General features: G+C 41.3%; 1 protein-coding gene across 1 annotated transcript in view; it reads right to left on the bottom strand.

Moving 5' to 3' along the window:
• Positions 1–13,870, bottom strand: part of LOC307169844 (sterile alpha motif domain-containing protein 9-like) — a 41,132-nt gene extending 27,262 nt beyond the window's left edge. Inside the window, exons 1-2 of the mRNA XM_079890686.1 lie at positions 13,746–13,870; positions 13,585–13,667 (exon numbers count right to left, since the gene is read on the bottom strand). The gene's annotated coding sequence lies outside the window, so the exon portion shown is untranslated. The remainder of the gene's footprint in view (positions 1–13,584; positions 13,668–13,745) is intronic.
• Between the last annotated feature and the right edge of the window lie 3,118 nt (positions 13,871–16,988).

The raw sequence follows: 16,988 nt of genomic DNA, 5'->3' as shown, positions 1-16,988 counted from the left end.
CATGTTTCATTTAGAAACATAAAATCCAGGTTGCTTGTGGTTATTAAGTCATTGACTGGAAGTGATTTTTTTTTTTTAAAGTGAGCGGATGTTTAAGAGTGCTAACTTAACAGTCTTACTTTTTGTCACTGAGAGCTGGTATCAGTTGTTTTTGGTTCACCTCGAGCAGATGGAGGAGGGTGTGGGCCCTGGCGTTGTGGCATAGGCCGAAGTTTGGTTCCAGCATACAGTGCTATGCATAAGTTTAGACACCCATGCTAAAGTTGACTAAAACGAGGAATAAAAAATCATCTTTGGAAACTGAACTTAATGCCTTAATTAAAAAAATTAGGAAAAATCCAACCTTTAAGGACCCCAATTTTCTTTGTGAATGAATAATGTATCGTAAATAAATAAATGTTCTTCCTTAAAATACAGGGTGCATAAGTCTGGACACCCCTATGTTAAATTCCCATAGAGGCAGGCAGATTTTTTTTTTTAAAGGCCAGTTACTTCATGGATCCAGGATACTATGCATCCTGATAAAGTTCCCTTGGCCTTTGGAATTAAAATAGCCCCACATCATCACATAGCCTTCACCATACCTAGAGATTGGCATGGTGTACTTTCCATAAGATCATCTCTCAATGCAAATCAAACCAGCTTTTAGGCTAACTGAAATAAAACCATGCCAATTTCTAGGTATGGTGAAGGCTATGTGATGATGTGGGGCTATTTTAATTCCAAAGGCCAAGGGAACTTTATCAGGATGCATAGTATCCTGGATCCATGGAGTAACTGGCCTTTAAAAATTTAAATCTGCCTGCCTCTATGGGATTTTAACATAGGGGTGTCCAGACTTATGCACCCTGTATTATAAGGAAGAACATTTATTTATTTACGATACATTATTCATTCACAAAGAAAATTGGTGTCCTTAAAGGTTGGATTTTTCCTCTTTTTTTTAATTAAGGCATTAAGTTCAATTTCCAAAAGATGATTTTTTATTCCTCTTTTTAGTCAACTTTAGCATGGGTGTCTAAACTTATGCATAGCACTGTACACCAGTTCTTCCATTTTCTCTGAGAAGCACAGAAGTGGAGATGCTGGAGAGAGGGATAACGTGTCTGGTGAGAGGGACTGTTGCTCTGGTGTTATCGAGAGGCTGTTATATGCTGCCCTGGCTTCCCTGGCTGTTTTCCAGGAAGTTGTCCTTGGGTGCTGAATCTTGGAGCAGTTCTAATATGTCACAGTCTGTCTGTGGTGAGCTCTGTGGGCAGGACTCAGCTTAGATTGTGTCCGTGAGCAGAGGTTGTTGTGGCTGCATGGTGTTATCATTGTCCTTGTGTGATTTGTCCACAGCATGTCCATTCAGGTGCTGAAGTGAAGTCCTGTGGTCATTCATACTGTGTCCAGGTGTGTGTGTGCCATTCAGGTTGAGTGGATTGGCACACAGTGCAGAAGGATGATGGAGGGAGAAGTAGATATTGTCCTTTAGCACTCTTGAACCAAGTTTGTTTGGGTGGTGCCCATCCTGTTGAAACAGTTGTCAATGAAGTTCACTCTTTTTATATTGGAGTTTTTTTGCAGCCATGTATTAATCCCAAACCACCGTGAAAACCTGTTTGTTCCTCTTGCTGGGAGTGGTCCACTGATGAATGTCTGAACTTTCAGTTTTTTTAAGTGTTTCAAAAAGTTCATTGAAATCCTTCTTAATGAGTTCTGACTGCTCTTTATGAACATCATTCTTCCCCACATGAATGATAAGTCGATTTGCAGTCTTAAGTTTCAACATAATGTTCTGAAGTTCCCTGTTTATATCAGAAGTTGTTGCTTGTGGAAGGCAGCACATAGTTGTATCCCTGCTGCTAATGTTTCTGATTATGGAGTCACCCACTATCAGAGTCCTGTGCTCGGCTGCGCTCTGAGATTCCTCATCTACATTCATCAATACTTCAAATCTGTTCTCAAGATGTATAGGCGGTGGTAGGAAACCAGTGTTTGCAATCCTTGTCAGAGCCGTATCTGGGGTAGAGGATGCTACTGCGGCAATATGTGATGCTTATGACAATCTGATGTCTCGAGTGCCTTTGGGTCTCTCTCCGTTTGTGCCATCGGCTTGTTTCTCTACACTAAATGGCTGGCATCCCGGTACTCCCAGCCCTTTCAAGTCTGGTGGTTCCAGAGTTCCTACCACTGTCGTTTGCATTGCCGGTGATGGCAACTGCCATAATGTGCATTTGGGCCACACACTGCGACTGCAGAGGTTCTTCAAGGTTCAGACTGTGAATGTTCTGTCATTACTGTGGATGTTGTTCCTGAATACCTTACCCATCCTGACACGACCAAGGAAGTCGTCCCTGCGCTCTCTATTGGCCCTGATACGATCCCGGAGGTCACTCCTGAACTTACTGTATGCCCTGACACAACCACAGCGGTTGTCCCTGAATTTCCAGTCTGTCCTGTCACGAGGTTGGAATGGAACTCCCTGCTTGTCTTGTCTCAGCCAGAGACTCTGTTCTAAGTTCACCAGTCTTGGCCAAGAAGGCTGTGATTGAAGACTCTGCTTGCAATGTCACAGACATCTCTTCTGAATGTCCTTCCTGCTCTTTTATGGCCTCAGAGGCCATTATGGAACTCTCTGCCTGTTTTACCATGGCCCCAGAGGCCAACCCTAACCTCTCTGCGCCCTTTGTTCCAGTTCCGCCTGATCTGCCCAGGTGGTCTTCAGCTCCACCATGGTGGTCCTCAGCTACACCTTGGTGATCTTCTGCTCCACTGTGATGGTCACTAGTGATCCTCAGCTACGCCTTAGTGGTCTTCTGCCCTGCCATGGTGGTCCTCAGCTACACCTTGGTGGTCTTCTGCCCCACTGTGGAGGTCACTAGCTCCGCCTTGGTGGTCCTCAGCTACACCTTGGTGGTCTTCAGCTCCGCCTTGGGGGTCTTCAGCTCCGCCCTGGTGGTCGTCAGCTACACCTTGGTGGTCTTCAGCTCCGCCATGGTGGTCTTCAGCTCCGCCCTGGTGGACCTCAGCTACATCTTGGTGGTCTTCAGCTCCACCGTGGTGGTCCTCAGCTACACCTTGGTGGTCTTCTGCTCTGCGCTGGTGGTCCTTAGCTACACCTTGATGGTCTTCTGCTCTGCCAAGGTGGTCCTCAGTTTCACCTCAGGTCTTCTGTTCTGCCCTGGTTGTCACTAGCTCTGCCTTGGTAGTCCTCAGCTACACCTTGGTGGTCTTCAGCTCTGCCATGGTGGCCACCAGCTCTGCCTGCTCCACCGTGGTGGTCATCAGATACGCTTTGGTGGTCTTCAGTGCCTCCAGCTTCACCAGCCCTGTCTGCTCAACTATGGGCATCTTCAGTCCTGTATGCTCTGCTGTAGTGGTATTCTGCTCCAACGTGGGGGTCTTCAGACCCCTCTGCTCAACTGTGCTGGACTTTTGCTCTGCCGTGGGGGTCTTTTAGACCTGTCTGCTCAACTGTGCTGGACTTATGTTCTGCCGCTGGGGTCTTCAGACCCGTCTGTTCAACTGTGCTGGACTTTTGCTCTGCTGTGGGGGTCTTCAGACCCGTCTGTTCAACTGTGCTGGACTTTTGCTCTGCTGTGGGGGTCTTCAGACCCCTCTGCTCAACTGTGCTGGACTTATTTTCTGCCGTGGGGGTCTTCAGACCTGTCTGCTCAACTGTGCTGGACTTTTGCGCTGCCTTTGGGGTCTTCAGACCTGTCTGCTCAACTGTGCTGGACTTATGTTCTGCCATGGGGGTCTTCAGACCCGTCTGTTCAACTGTGTAGGACTTTTGCTCCACCTTGGGGTCTTCAGACCAGTCTGCTAAACTGTGCTGGACTTCTGCTCCATCATGGGGGTCTTCAGATCAGTCTTCTCAACTGTGCTGGACTTCTGCTCCACCATGGGGGTCTTCAACTCAACTCAACTCAACTTTATTTATATAGCACCACTAAAAACAACGATTGTTGACCAAGGTGCTGTACATTATTGCACAAAACATTGGCATTAACATCATTTACTACATAAGAAAACATGACAAAACACAGAACATACCAGACACCGCACAAATCAGCTACAATTATAAGCCAGAGAAAAATAATAGGTTTTGAGTTTAGCTTTAAACTCATGTAGTGTAGAGGCAGTTCTAATAAAAACAGGTAAGCTGTTCCAAAGTTTTGGTGCAGCAACGGCAAAGGCTCGATCTCCTCTCGTTTTTAATCTGACATTTTTCGGAACATTTAACAGTCTCTGGTTGGATGACCTAAGAGACCTTCCAGGATTGTGGATGGAAAGTAAATCAGAGACGTATACAGGAGCCAATCCATTCAAGGATTTAAAAACCAGCATCACAACTTTAAAATCAATTCTGTAACGGATTGGGAGCCAATGCAGAGATTTAAGAACAGGGGTAATGTGCTCTCGTTTGCGCACACCAGTAAGGAGCCTGGCAGCTGCATTCTGCACCATTTGCAGACGGTTAAGAGTTGCTTGATTAGTGCCCAGATACAGGGAATTACAATAGTCAAGCCTTGTCGAAATAAAAGCATGAATCACCCTTTCAAAGTCCTTAAAAGAAAGAAATGATTTCACTTTGGCTAAAACTCTAAGATGAAAAAAACTGGTTTTGACTACCGTATTAATCTGTTTGTCAAATTTGAGAGCACTATCAAAAACCACGCCCAGATTCTTCACTAATGGTTTCACACATGGAGATAAAGAGCCAAAATTTGGGCAAAGGGAGCTAGCAGCTTCTGATGGTTCAAAAACTATGATCTCAGTTTTACCATCATTAAGGTGAAGGAAATTTAGCGACATCCAGGCCTTTACCTCTGCTAGACAAGCCAACAGACTATCTAAACCCAAGTTATTTGATCCCAGGGGCAGATAAACTTGGGTATCGTCAGCATAACTATGGAAGGAGATGCCATGCTTCCTAAAAATCGACCCCAGGGGAAGCATATATAAGGAAAATAAAATCGGAGCAAGGATAGAACCTTGAGGGACCCCATACGTAAGCGGCGCTGCATTTGAAGTAAACTCACCAATATTAACAGAAAAACTTCTGTTACTCAAATAGGATTGAAACCATTTAAGGGCATTTCCCCGAATGCCCACCCAATGCTCCAGCCGTGAAATTAGAACAGAGTGGTCAATAGTGTCAAACGCCGCACTCAAATCTAACAGCACCAACACTGCAGACTTGCCGGAATCAAGGGTCAATAAAATATCATTTAAAACTTTAACCAATGCTGTTTCTATAGAATGGTATTTCTTAAAACCCGATTGGAACACCTCAAATATCTTGTTTTCATTAAGAAAGTTCTGTAATTGATGAAACACTATTTTCTCTAAAATCTTAGATATAAAAGAAAGATTTGAGACTGGCCTAAAATTTGTCAGAACTGCCGGATCTAAATTTGGCTTTTTGAGAAGTGGATGTACAATTGCATGCTTCATGTCATCTGGTACCGTTGCTGCTACAAGACAGCTGTTCACGATCTTTTGAACAATGGGCCCAATCACCTCAAAAATTTGTTTAAAAAACCGTGGGGGAAGAGCGTCATAGGGAGATCCTGAGGGTTTGAGCTTGGCTACAATATCTTGTAAATCGGGCAGAGTTACAGGCTCAAAATAACTCAAAAGACCCGTGCAAACTGGCGGGACAGAAAACTCAAGAGATACAGTGGAGATATTTTGCCTAATATTACTTATCTTATCCACAAAGAATTTTAAAAATGTGTCACACATAGCCAGAGACTCTGTGGGGAAAAGACCAACAGAGGGGTTAACAGCAGCATTTATGATGGAAAAAAGAGCTCTTGGGTTGTGATTATGTTTTTCAATCAAATCTGAAAAATACTTAGACTTTGCCATTTTCACCACCTTCTGATATTGTATCAGGTTGTCCCTAAGTATTTCATATGAGACTTGCAGCTTGTCTTTTTTCCACCTTCTTTCGGCCCTTCTGCAGACCTACCGAAGAGCACAGGTATCATCATTGAGCCAGGGCTCAGACTTTGGTTTGTGTTGTTTGGCTTTTAAGGGAGCCAAAGAGTTTAAAATATTAGTGGAGGTGGTATAAAAATGATTAAGAAAATCTGCACCACTCCAGTTATCACAAAATAAGTCAGATGATTGAAACACCTCCTTAAAAACAGCTGTAAATTCAGTACAAGTAGTCGGCGTGATTTTACGAGACAATCGAACAGCCTTAGTGGGTCTTGTGATATTAAAACAAATGGGCACTCTGAAAGTACTGTAATAGGCTTGTGATCAGAAATAGCATGATCTTCTATTTCTAATTTCTACTGTCAAGCCATGTGAAAGCACCAAATCAAGAGTGTGACCCTGTTTATGAGTAGGAGAATTCACAAGCTGTACCAAATCGAAAGAGTCAATAAGGCTCAAAAATTCTTTGGCTAATAAATTAGCTGGACAACACACATGTATGTTGAAATCCCCAATAATTAACAGTCTATCAAAATTGGGGATAATTCCCCCTAGAAAGTCAGAAAACTCATTGATAAAATCTTTATGAGGTTTAGGCGGACGATAAATAACAGAGATCGCCACTGGGTTATCCAATTCCAAGACAAATGATTGCAATTCAAAACTCGAGTAAACATCAGTCGCTAACATCCGACAGCAATAGTTCTGTTTAAAAATAGAGACCAGTCCTCCCCCTCGGCCCACAGAACGAGGAGAGTTAAAAAATGAACAGTCAGTTGGTACCAGTTCAGAAAGAGGGCTCCTATCCCCTGGAGTAAGCCAAGTTTCCGTGATAAATAGAAAATCTAGGCTGCGTGAAGTAAAAAAGTCATTGAGGATCACCGTCTTATTAGCCACTGACCTGGCATTGATCAAAGACATCCTGATCTGCCGCGACTCGACGGTCCGTTCTGTAGCCCGGCATAACGAACGAAGGTGACTGGCGCAAACGCCGCCGCGGCGCAGACGGGGTGAGCGGCTCTTTGGACGTTGATCCAGCGGATCACCTACAATCGGTGTATTCCATACACGCAGTCGTTCCAGCGAATGCCCTACAACGTAGCGGCCGCACCCTGCCATGTAAGCGCGAAGGCCAGCGCGATGCAGGAAATCCGATTCAGACATCAGATGGAGCTTGAACTTGACCGCAACACCTCCGCGCCTTCCCCGTCTTTTGCGGCGCTTTCTTCCAGGCAAAGGACAGTGGAGGCAGCGCAGATAGTCAGGTATAGTCACCAAAGTAGAGTCAAACTGAGTACCACACTGAACGTCATGGCATAGCTCTTCAGTGATGTCTTTGATATCAAGCAGCGTTTGACGATCGTATGTTAAAAGTGATGAAACATTTTGTAAAATAGCGGACACAAAACACGTTAAAACAAAAAGACGAGAAAGTATAACAGATAACGGACGGCAAGCCACACACACCGGCGCCATCATCATCATTGAAGCTGAATCACAATCAGTGGCAAGATGGCTCATAGATTAGAATCCTTCAGAACTGTCTGCTCAATTGTGGTGGTCGCCTGCTCCACCGTGGAGATATGTTACATCCACCAGCTGGAGTGCCTTGATTTCCACCAGAGGGCACTCTTCTCGACTCCTGTAGTATCTCATCCCAATTTTTATTTCCCATTACCAAATGCCCGCACTCATTATGTGTGATTAGATTCAGCTGTGTTTCATTATCCTTGTTAACCCGGCCAATATAAGCCCTGTGTTTTCCGCCATTCTTTGTAAAGTCTTGTATGTTCAATGTTACACTGCAATTCTGAGCACGTATCCTGGTTCCTCATGTCTTAGTTTTGATATTCTGGCTGTTGTCCTGGATTTCCCTGTTTGCCTGTGCTTTCTGCCCTGGTGTGTTGCATGTTACATGGACTAGGCTTCTGGATTGCCCAATAAAGCAGCATTTGGATCTTTATCTCGGAACAGTTCGTAACAGCAGGATTCTCATCTGTGGTACGTACACACGCACACACACTTACCAGGGAACTACACTGCGACCAAAATGGTCACATATGCGACCTTTTGAAATGCCATTGCAACCCTAATTTTTAATGGGTCGCAAATGTATCACTGATTATTTTTGTACCTACCTTATGTTTTAGGCAATATGCTATGATTTACTATGAGCATTTATTAAAACAGAAATGTGTATTTTAAGAATACGTTTTATAACGAGCTCTGAGCATTCAACACATCAAGTTGGCTTCAGCCCCGCGAAACAAGAAGGCATGTGGTTTAAAAGATGGCAAGTAAAATAAAAAGCACATCTGTATGCAATACAGTTTCATTATTGTTCATTATTATCCAGAGCGGCTTATTATAAATAATTTGTGCGACCAAATCATGTTTTGCGCCAGTAACTGAAAAAGTTAGTAGCACAAGTGCACCTAGTGGAAAAGGTTAGTGCAGTTCCCTGCTTACATATAATTAGATGGAGTAAAGCTTTATGCGTATTTGGCGTGCTGTCCAGGGAGGGGCTCCGAGCTCGGAATTTGACCCGAACCCAAAGTACTCCCCCGTGTATAGAAGTGATTCGATCTAGAAGTGTGGAGAAGGGGTGGTGGAGGGATGCTGATAAACTGTCAACAAACGGAGATAGGTCTGCGGTATATATACCTCTTATGGTTGATTAACTGAATGCTTTCCACCAGTGTTAATTATCTGAACGTGCTCCTCCCGAACTTTATTAATAAAACATAATTCAATTTTTTTCCAGTGTTCCTCTCTCTGGATTATAATAATTTTGTTTTTTAGAATAAAATTAAAGTACTGCAATTGAATCTACCTCTTCATCTTTCTCGCCTAGCTGCCGTAAGAGTTAAAGAGAGACTGTTATTACATTCTCATTGAATCACAGCAAAAACAACGATGGCAAGGTAAAAGTCACCCAGAGTTAAAAAAAAGAAAGAAAAAGTTTGGCAAATGATTACTTACATTCATTATCTAGAAATGACATTACAGAATTCGTTTTCGTTTTTTGTTTAAAGGAGTCATAACCTGCAATTTTCACTTTTCCACGAGAATCAATGTATGTTATGATTGCCTAACGATTATACACTGGCCGGGAAGCCGATATTTAAAAGTGAAGCGTTTGTTTACCTCAGGGTAAATAAACCAGCGCACGTGCACGCGCACTCAAATACGAGATTTTGATTTCAGCCCCGTCTTGACGTCATGACGGGGCAGGATATACCATATATGGACACAGCAAACCTATGCCGCGGGAAACCCGCCCCTCTCCCCCTCATATTCAGTTCAGTCGAGAAAGATGGAGAAACGAATACACACCTGAGTTGCTCTGTGGTTGACTGCCACAAACAACATGTAAATGTGTTTTCTCTACCAAAAATGGACCAAACTATCAGGGACCAGTGGATGAAATTCATTTTTAATGACGCTGTCCCAACAACCCTTTCAACTGGCTTATCGTTAGGAGTCTGTGCTAAACATTTCACACAGGAATCATACACAAATTTGGGGCAATATCAGGCGAAGTTGGCCTCGAAGCTCTGTTTGGAAAAAGGTGCAATTCCAACCATCAGAGACTTGCCTGAAATTGAAACGGTAAGACTGAGTTTTTATTGCTCTACTGTGTGTAACAAACAGCAGCTAACTGCTAATGCGGCTATTGTATGCTAGCGGGAGTATTAGCTTCGAGGTAAACATGGGGAATGGCTGTTAACGTTACTTTGCAAACAACAAATGACTGAGATCATCATGAATTCGGCTATTGTATATTGATTGCCTAACGCTTATACACTGGCCGGGAAGCCGGTCGCGGCCAGGTCGGGTTCATTCATAACTTGCGCCATGATGTCATTTTGGAATGATATGCTAAAGCGTTACCTGCGTTGTCAACCCCCCTCCTTCCTGCCACCAATCAATGCGCCCCTCATTTGCATTAGTAAAATGACCGTCCACGACAGCCAAAATATCGCATCAGATCTTGCGAGACAATAATGCCTTCAGAAATAAGGGTCTGAGGAGCTCTGTGTTTATTTTTTTTCCACTTTTCTTTTTTAGAAGGGCCTGAAAGACTATAATACAGCAGTAGGTATCCAAGGTAATACTAGGTTATGACTCCTTTAAAATAGGGATCACGATTCTAAATAGACAACTAAACAAAATTACATGTAATTCACTGGAGGCTCTGACAAAATGTTAATTGCTGCAATCTGTAAAAAAAAACATTTGATTAATTTGAATGAATTATTTGGAAAATTATTGGTTTGAATAATTGGTTTGAATAAATGATCCAATGACTCAATCCTAAAGACTTCAATTCAGGGGAAATTCTAGGATTTCAATATAATGTGGGCTCAGCACCCAATGAGGGTATGATTTAAAAATAATATTTTTATATATTGTTTGTATAGGGTAGGCATGAACAATACAGTCGTTTTTACATAACTGAAGTGAAATAAATGCAATATTAGCCAAATACACAGATGTTTCATGAACATTTTCATTCAATAGGCCCTACTTTATGTATTGCTTAATTCAACATCTGTTTGTACAAGAATAAAGTTGTTGAACTTTAGCACTGCTACTTCTGCGCCCAACTACTATCACTCTGCCCAAGTAGCAGTGCTTCGCCTTCTGAGAATATAGTTCCCAGTATGTATACGGTTAGAAGATGGCTGTGTCTCATGTGACCTTGTTATTTGTACACGCTGTGACTATACAAATCACAACATGTAAATAGGAAAATGTTGGCGTTATTTTGTCACTTATTGGGAGCAGTATGCTAGCTGGAGCCATTTACCTCCAGTCTTTGTGCTAAGCTAGGCTAGCGGTGGGGGCGTCAGACAGAGTTACGGCACGCACGAAGATGAGAAGGGTATGTGTGGACTTATCTAACTCTGGGGGATACGGGGAATAAGCTAAAGCCCCAAAAAGTCAGCGTGTTCCTTTAAGCACCAAAAGCAGCCCATAGCTTACTTCTGAAAAATATGCATTTTCATTTATTCATGTCATAGCATAGGCCTGGTTGCAACAACATTTAGTTAAAAATCTTAAGTGCCATTGTTTAAAAAAGTCTTTATTGGCTAAAATTTCAAAGACGTTCAGTTATGCTTTCAAATTTTATGCCATCTATGTATCTTCCTGACTAAGTTTTATCGTTTTAAATAGAGGTTGAGAACATTTAATATCCGTTGGTGTAGAAAATTACCCTGGTAATCCAGAGTTCTCGTGAATTTGAGTTGAATTTGCTCAGTGAGTTACTCTGGTGTCGAGTAATGAAGCTCATTAAATATGCCCCTCGATCTGAGCTGCACCAATCACATCGGGTTACGTGATATAGGCGGCAGAGGCGAGCTAAACAGATGACGACAGCGCTGCGACGTCAAAGTCATTAGTAAACATTGCAAGATGGCTATGGATGAACACCAGTTGTTTGAAACGGCTTTGGCCCCTACAATGAACGAGTTAGACTTGGCTTTTTATCTAAAACAGGAACAGAAGACGCCGCTCGAATCGCTCCTTTGCAAGAAGGACGTTTTTGCTGTTTTGCCGACCGGATACGGCAAGAGTCTAATCTACCAGGTAGCTCCGCTGATAGCTGAGCGTGTTGTTGTGATTGGTCGTAGTGTTATCCAATTGCGTGCAGTGAGATTTTCAAATGGTTGGCTCGCCCCTCGAGCTGGCCGATTTTCATTAGTCGACGCCAGACCATTAATCTAACAGATTTAGGTCTGGATTTCCAAGCTAGTAGAAAATAGGTAAAATTCAACAACCTTAACATTATATGGGATTGAACCATATAGGGCCTTTACAATTATTACAAAACAAAAGTTTATTAAGAATGAGAATAAAGAAGGCTATTGAGATATCTTTAATACTTTTATCGGGCATTTTGTGACAATTTTTTAATGACGGATGGAAATTTCGGTGGCAGTGTGCAAAGCGTCAAGTCAAGTCAAGTCATCTTCATTTATACAATGTAGATTGTTTCAAAGCAGCTTTTGTTTCAAAGCAGCTTTTAATTTTTTGATGATTGACATAACATGAGGTCGTATTTATTTTTTAACGTGCGAAAATTTCGGATGCAAATTTCGGACTCAGTGTGCAAGGGCCTTAACAGTCACACAAACTTTGGAAAAATACTTTTTATGGCACTCAGGTATGTTCAATTGTGTTGAAAAACAAGATACATTTTCAACATTATTTGTTCTTCAGAAAATGTGCGACCATTGAAAATGTTTACTAATTTTCTCATGGAGCCACATTGTCATTGAGATTCCTTTATCTCTGGAAATTAAGCACATTGGGCATTAAAAATGAAGAAACAAAAAGAAAAGTTAAGAATTAGAATCTTAAAGGATATTAAGATATATTTAATGCGAGTTACAGGCATGCATCTTGTTTTTTGCTTTGCACATTTTTTGAACTTTCACCGTTGCAATATAATGAATCAAAGATTGCTAAAGTCAAAAGGTTTCATTAATAGATCTACCAATCTCTGTGTAAAAATAAAATAATGATGCTGGTATAAAGTCATTTTTAAACTCCAAATCTCAGGTGAAAACAGATGATCATTCTGACCCCCTTCAACAAAACAGTAAATTACTGTTATACATCCATCACATTTAGGCTAATATTTTGGCTTTCTTTCATTTTGGCTTTTCTTTCTTTCATTGTCTTTTCTTCAGAATTTTTCTTTTAACAAAATAAAAAATTTGAGCCGAGAAAACTTCTGAAATTTGTTTGATTTTGACACGGAATGACCCAAATGTGTTTATGTCTGAGAACCTTTACACATACTTGACCGCAGATACTTAAATGACATGCACTATAGTGGTTCTTTATATGAAATTAAGGGACAAAAAATATTTGTTCTGTATCACACAGAGCATGCAATTTAAGTATTTGCGGTTAAGTATGTGAGTATGTGTGTATTTTTTCTATATATTTTTTATATATTGTCCCTTATTTTCCTTTCCAGAAGTTGGCAACCCTAATTTTAAGTCCACAAGACTGTAGGTTACTGTAAGAGCATAGGAAGTTTGCCATTTGGTACAAGGACCAAAAACAAATCAGGAGAGAGAGATCCAACCCAAATCCTGATAACAACCATATTAGGAAGAGAAATCACAATGAGTCCTGTATCTACAACCTGAGATTAGAGTTAATTCTCTGTCAAACCACAAAAGTGTCAAGTTGTTACGGCGTCCTGTCATCTCTGTTTAGACGTGTTTCTTTCTTAAATGCGTCATAGATAGCGATTTAACCATTTTTGTAATAACATAAAAAGGGTGCAGCTAGTTGGAATCCAGATATTTGGCGCGAAGAAAAAGTTAAATGTTAGAAATTTGTATTATTTGAAATAAATAAATAATGTATTTCCCTGGGTCTGACGGTGTGCAAGCTGTCAATAGCTATTGTAAGACAGAAATAACGACTGTGTGGTTGAAAAGCCTGTTTGTGAAGCTAACGGTAACTTAGCAAAATGCATATCTGAAAGTTTGAATGTGTGATCATCGGCCTACTTGTCAAAGGTTTAATAGACACAGTTGAATTGTTGTCATTTAGGAATAATATCGTGTGTATTTGAGTAGTACGGAGATTGCGATCTTGGGATTAAACAAACAAACTCACAGTTGTCGAGTTTCTTCTGCACTGTCTGGGGTTCAGCCGCCGCCCTTGCATCGAGAAAAGACCAATCTTCCAAAGGGACAAACCTTTGAACAATGTAAATACCATGTAAATCAAATGTATTATACAAAAATGTTAGATTATTTGCATATCACAAGTTTTACCCGATAAATGAAGAGTGTCACAGTGTGTGCGTGCGCAGCAGTAAATGCGAGACTCTCTGCTTCAGCTCCCAGCAGCAGCAGCAGCAATGTGTGATATACAAGTAATAACAGCCTCCCTGTTACGCAAGGTCTTAACTTTCAATTTCCTGAAAATGAGAGGAAAGGTTTCCTAAAGCTATAGGCTTTGTAAATTAACATCAATGTAAATATAATAAAGATGATATTTAAGTAACCGGACAGATCATTGAACATAGTTTATTTTACGGTAATATTAATTAACAACAGCATGCAGGCCTTACTATAGGGTTAGGTTTGAGGTTCTGTTTAGGCTAGTTGCATATAATTATGCATAATTTACTGTTATTAGGCTACTACAGTAAGCAGCGTTGGGGAAACTTATATTATTGTGAAACTTATATTATTATTGTAAAATATTGTGTCACTCCCTAAAAAGTAAGTAAGTGCGTCACTTAGTAACTTTTTATTGAAAGCAATGTTGTTTTGTGTTACTTGCTTATTTTTTTTTATTTTTTTTTGAACTTTTCTTTTATTTCCTATTATCAAGTGCAGTCATACAGTATGTCATGAATTAACATTTTGATGGTACAGTATTGATGGTGCAGTAAAGTGTCAAGGGCAAGTCTACAACTAGAATAGCAGTCCATAGATGTCTTCCACTTATTTGTTTTTTAATAACAAAAATATATATATTTTGGCAAATGAATAAGCCTCAGACTGAAAGAAATGCAAATTCACAGCACGCCTATACAGGCACTGTTGTTTTAAAAAAACCTTTGCTTGTTAGTATGGTTAAATTGGATCATCGAAGGTCAGCAGCAAAGACATTGATTTATAAAAGAAGATTAAAATCATATTATATTTGTATTATATTATCAAGTATATTTGTGTAATTAAATATATTTTATTATTGCAGGTTTGCATAATATTCTGAGATTGCATTGCACTGTTTTTATTAATTGTGAGGAATTTTGAATCTTTTTTTTTTTTTTTTTTTTTTTTTGCAAGCCCGCTTTTAGCATTCGGAAATGTCAACAGCATGAGTGCATCAGCGCGCACGGAGCAACAAGCTCACTTAACACAGACGCGCATGCACGCGTTTCGTTGTCACGGCTACATAAAAAAATTTCCGCACACAGGAAGACGGATGTTATGGTAATATTTTACGTGTATTTTAAATCACAAAAACGAACGTTTGCATCAAGTGAAAGCATCAGGCACATTGGCTATAGTATACCTACATAATAAGCTGTTTTAAATCTAAAATGTTCAATGCCTTATCGCGCTGATGTGACCGAAGCCGACCCGAACCTGAACATAATTTCTAAATATCTGTCTGAACCCGGCCCGGCCCGTCGGGTACCGGAGGGTCCCGTCGGGCTCAGGTCGGGTATCCATCCTCTATTGCCTAGGGGCAGAAAGCTCTAAATAGACCCTGAGAGCCCTGACAGGGCAGAGTAGATTCGCGTCTCTTTCGTCCCCTGGCGAGGGAAGAGCTGATAGCGAAATGATCTGCGCTCTGAACGGAGAGGAGAGCACCTTAGGAACATTCCTGTACTTCGGCTTAAGGACGACTCTGGAGTCGTTTGGCCTGAATTCCAAAATTTTGGTTTTCAGCACCCTTTCTGGGAGGTACCCGGATACCTGTTGAGGGGCCATACATGGAGGGCCCACAAGTCGGTCGGGGATGCCAGATCGTCCCCTTCGCCTGTGTGAGGAGGTCTCTCCTCAGCGGAATCGGCCATGGGGCTGTTTCCAGCAGCTGAGTCAACTCGGAGAACCATAGCTGGTTTCTTCCAGAGAGGGGTTATCAAGAGCACCTCACTCTTGCTCTCCCTGATCCGTTCGATGACCTGAGGTAGTGACCGGAGGGAATGCATACAGTGGGCGACTTGGCCAGTCGTGGGCTAGCACATCCCTGTCGTTGGAGAAAAATGTTTGGCAACGAGTGTTGTCTTCTGAGGTGAAGAGGTCGATCTCTGCCTCGCCGAAGATGCTCCATATCAGCTGAACCTTTCGTGGGTGAAGTGGCCATTCCCCTGGGGGAACTTTGTGGATAGCATATCCGCACCCTGGTTTAGAATGCCTGGCACGTGCGCCGCACTCATCGAGTGCTGGTTGTGCTGAGCCCATATAACGAGGTTTTTGGCCATGGTGTGCAGGTTGCTCGACCTGAGTCCACCTTGGCGATTTATATAGGACACCACTAGCCGCGTTTCCATTACCCTTCAAATTGCGCAAATTGAAATTGCGAATTGAAAATACGCTTAATGGAAACACGTCAATTTCGCAAAAACTCCCATTTATCGCAAAAAAGTTTTTACGCTCTCATGAGGAGGTTTTTCAGACAATTCGAAAAAGGAATATTTCGCAAAACTGCAATGGAAACAGTTTTTGCGCATTTACAGTCACCTGACTTAGAAGACGCAGTGTGTTTGAAGTCCATGTATAGCTACGCAAATAATAATAATTTTATATTATTTTATTATAACATTTAATTGGCTATATTTAGAAGACGCTTTTATGCAAAAAAGGAACAAAGCGGAGCGTGGAGCGCGCACTGCATGACACGGAGGCGTGGCCGCGAACACTTGCATTTTCCTATCAACAGTGGAAACAACTTAAAATACTCTATCATTTCTGGTCAGACAGAAAATAATAATACATTATTCTCCACCACTTTTATTTGTGTAAACTCACAATAACAAGAAAACGCTGTGCTTTTGTAAAATTAAAGAAACAATCAAACGCACTTTCATGATCTCCGTAAACTGGAGCGCGAGAACTGAAACAAAATACAGCCTATGTAGGCTAAAGCTTGAAATGTCCACTTTAAAACGAACAAATTCGAATCAAAAGCTAATACCTTCTGATTATGTAGGCTAATCCGTATGAAAGTTGCATTTCTCTCTAAAAGCGCATATGTTTAACAGCGGAGATGGAGATGTGATTTTAGCCGACACTTAGAAAACAATAGTTTATTAATTATATTAATGGCTCTTCTCTTGCGAGAAAGACATCAATTCCAGTTTCTAATTTGGCCTTAGAAAACCAGTAAAATCGACATGTTTTCCATATTAATTTGTGAATATTTTAAATGTTTAATAAAGGAGCAAAAAGTTATAAACAAAGCACAGCAGTTGTGTGTAGCCAGTTCAAATGAAAATTTTGGTGTTCAACTTTGCGTTTTAAAAAGACAACAACCGTTCATTTTTCGTTTTTCAA

The sequence above is a fragment of the Squalius cephalus genome (assembly GCF_949319135.1).
Source record: "Squalius cephalus genome assembly, chromosome: 1".
In the NCBI taxonomy this organism is placed as follows: Eukaryota; Metazoa; Chordata; class Actinopteri; order Cypriniformes; family Leuciscidae; genus Squalius; species Squalius cephalus.
This window is presented reverse-complemented; position numbering and strand designations above follow the sequence as displayed.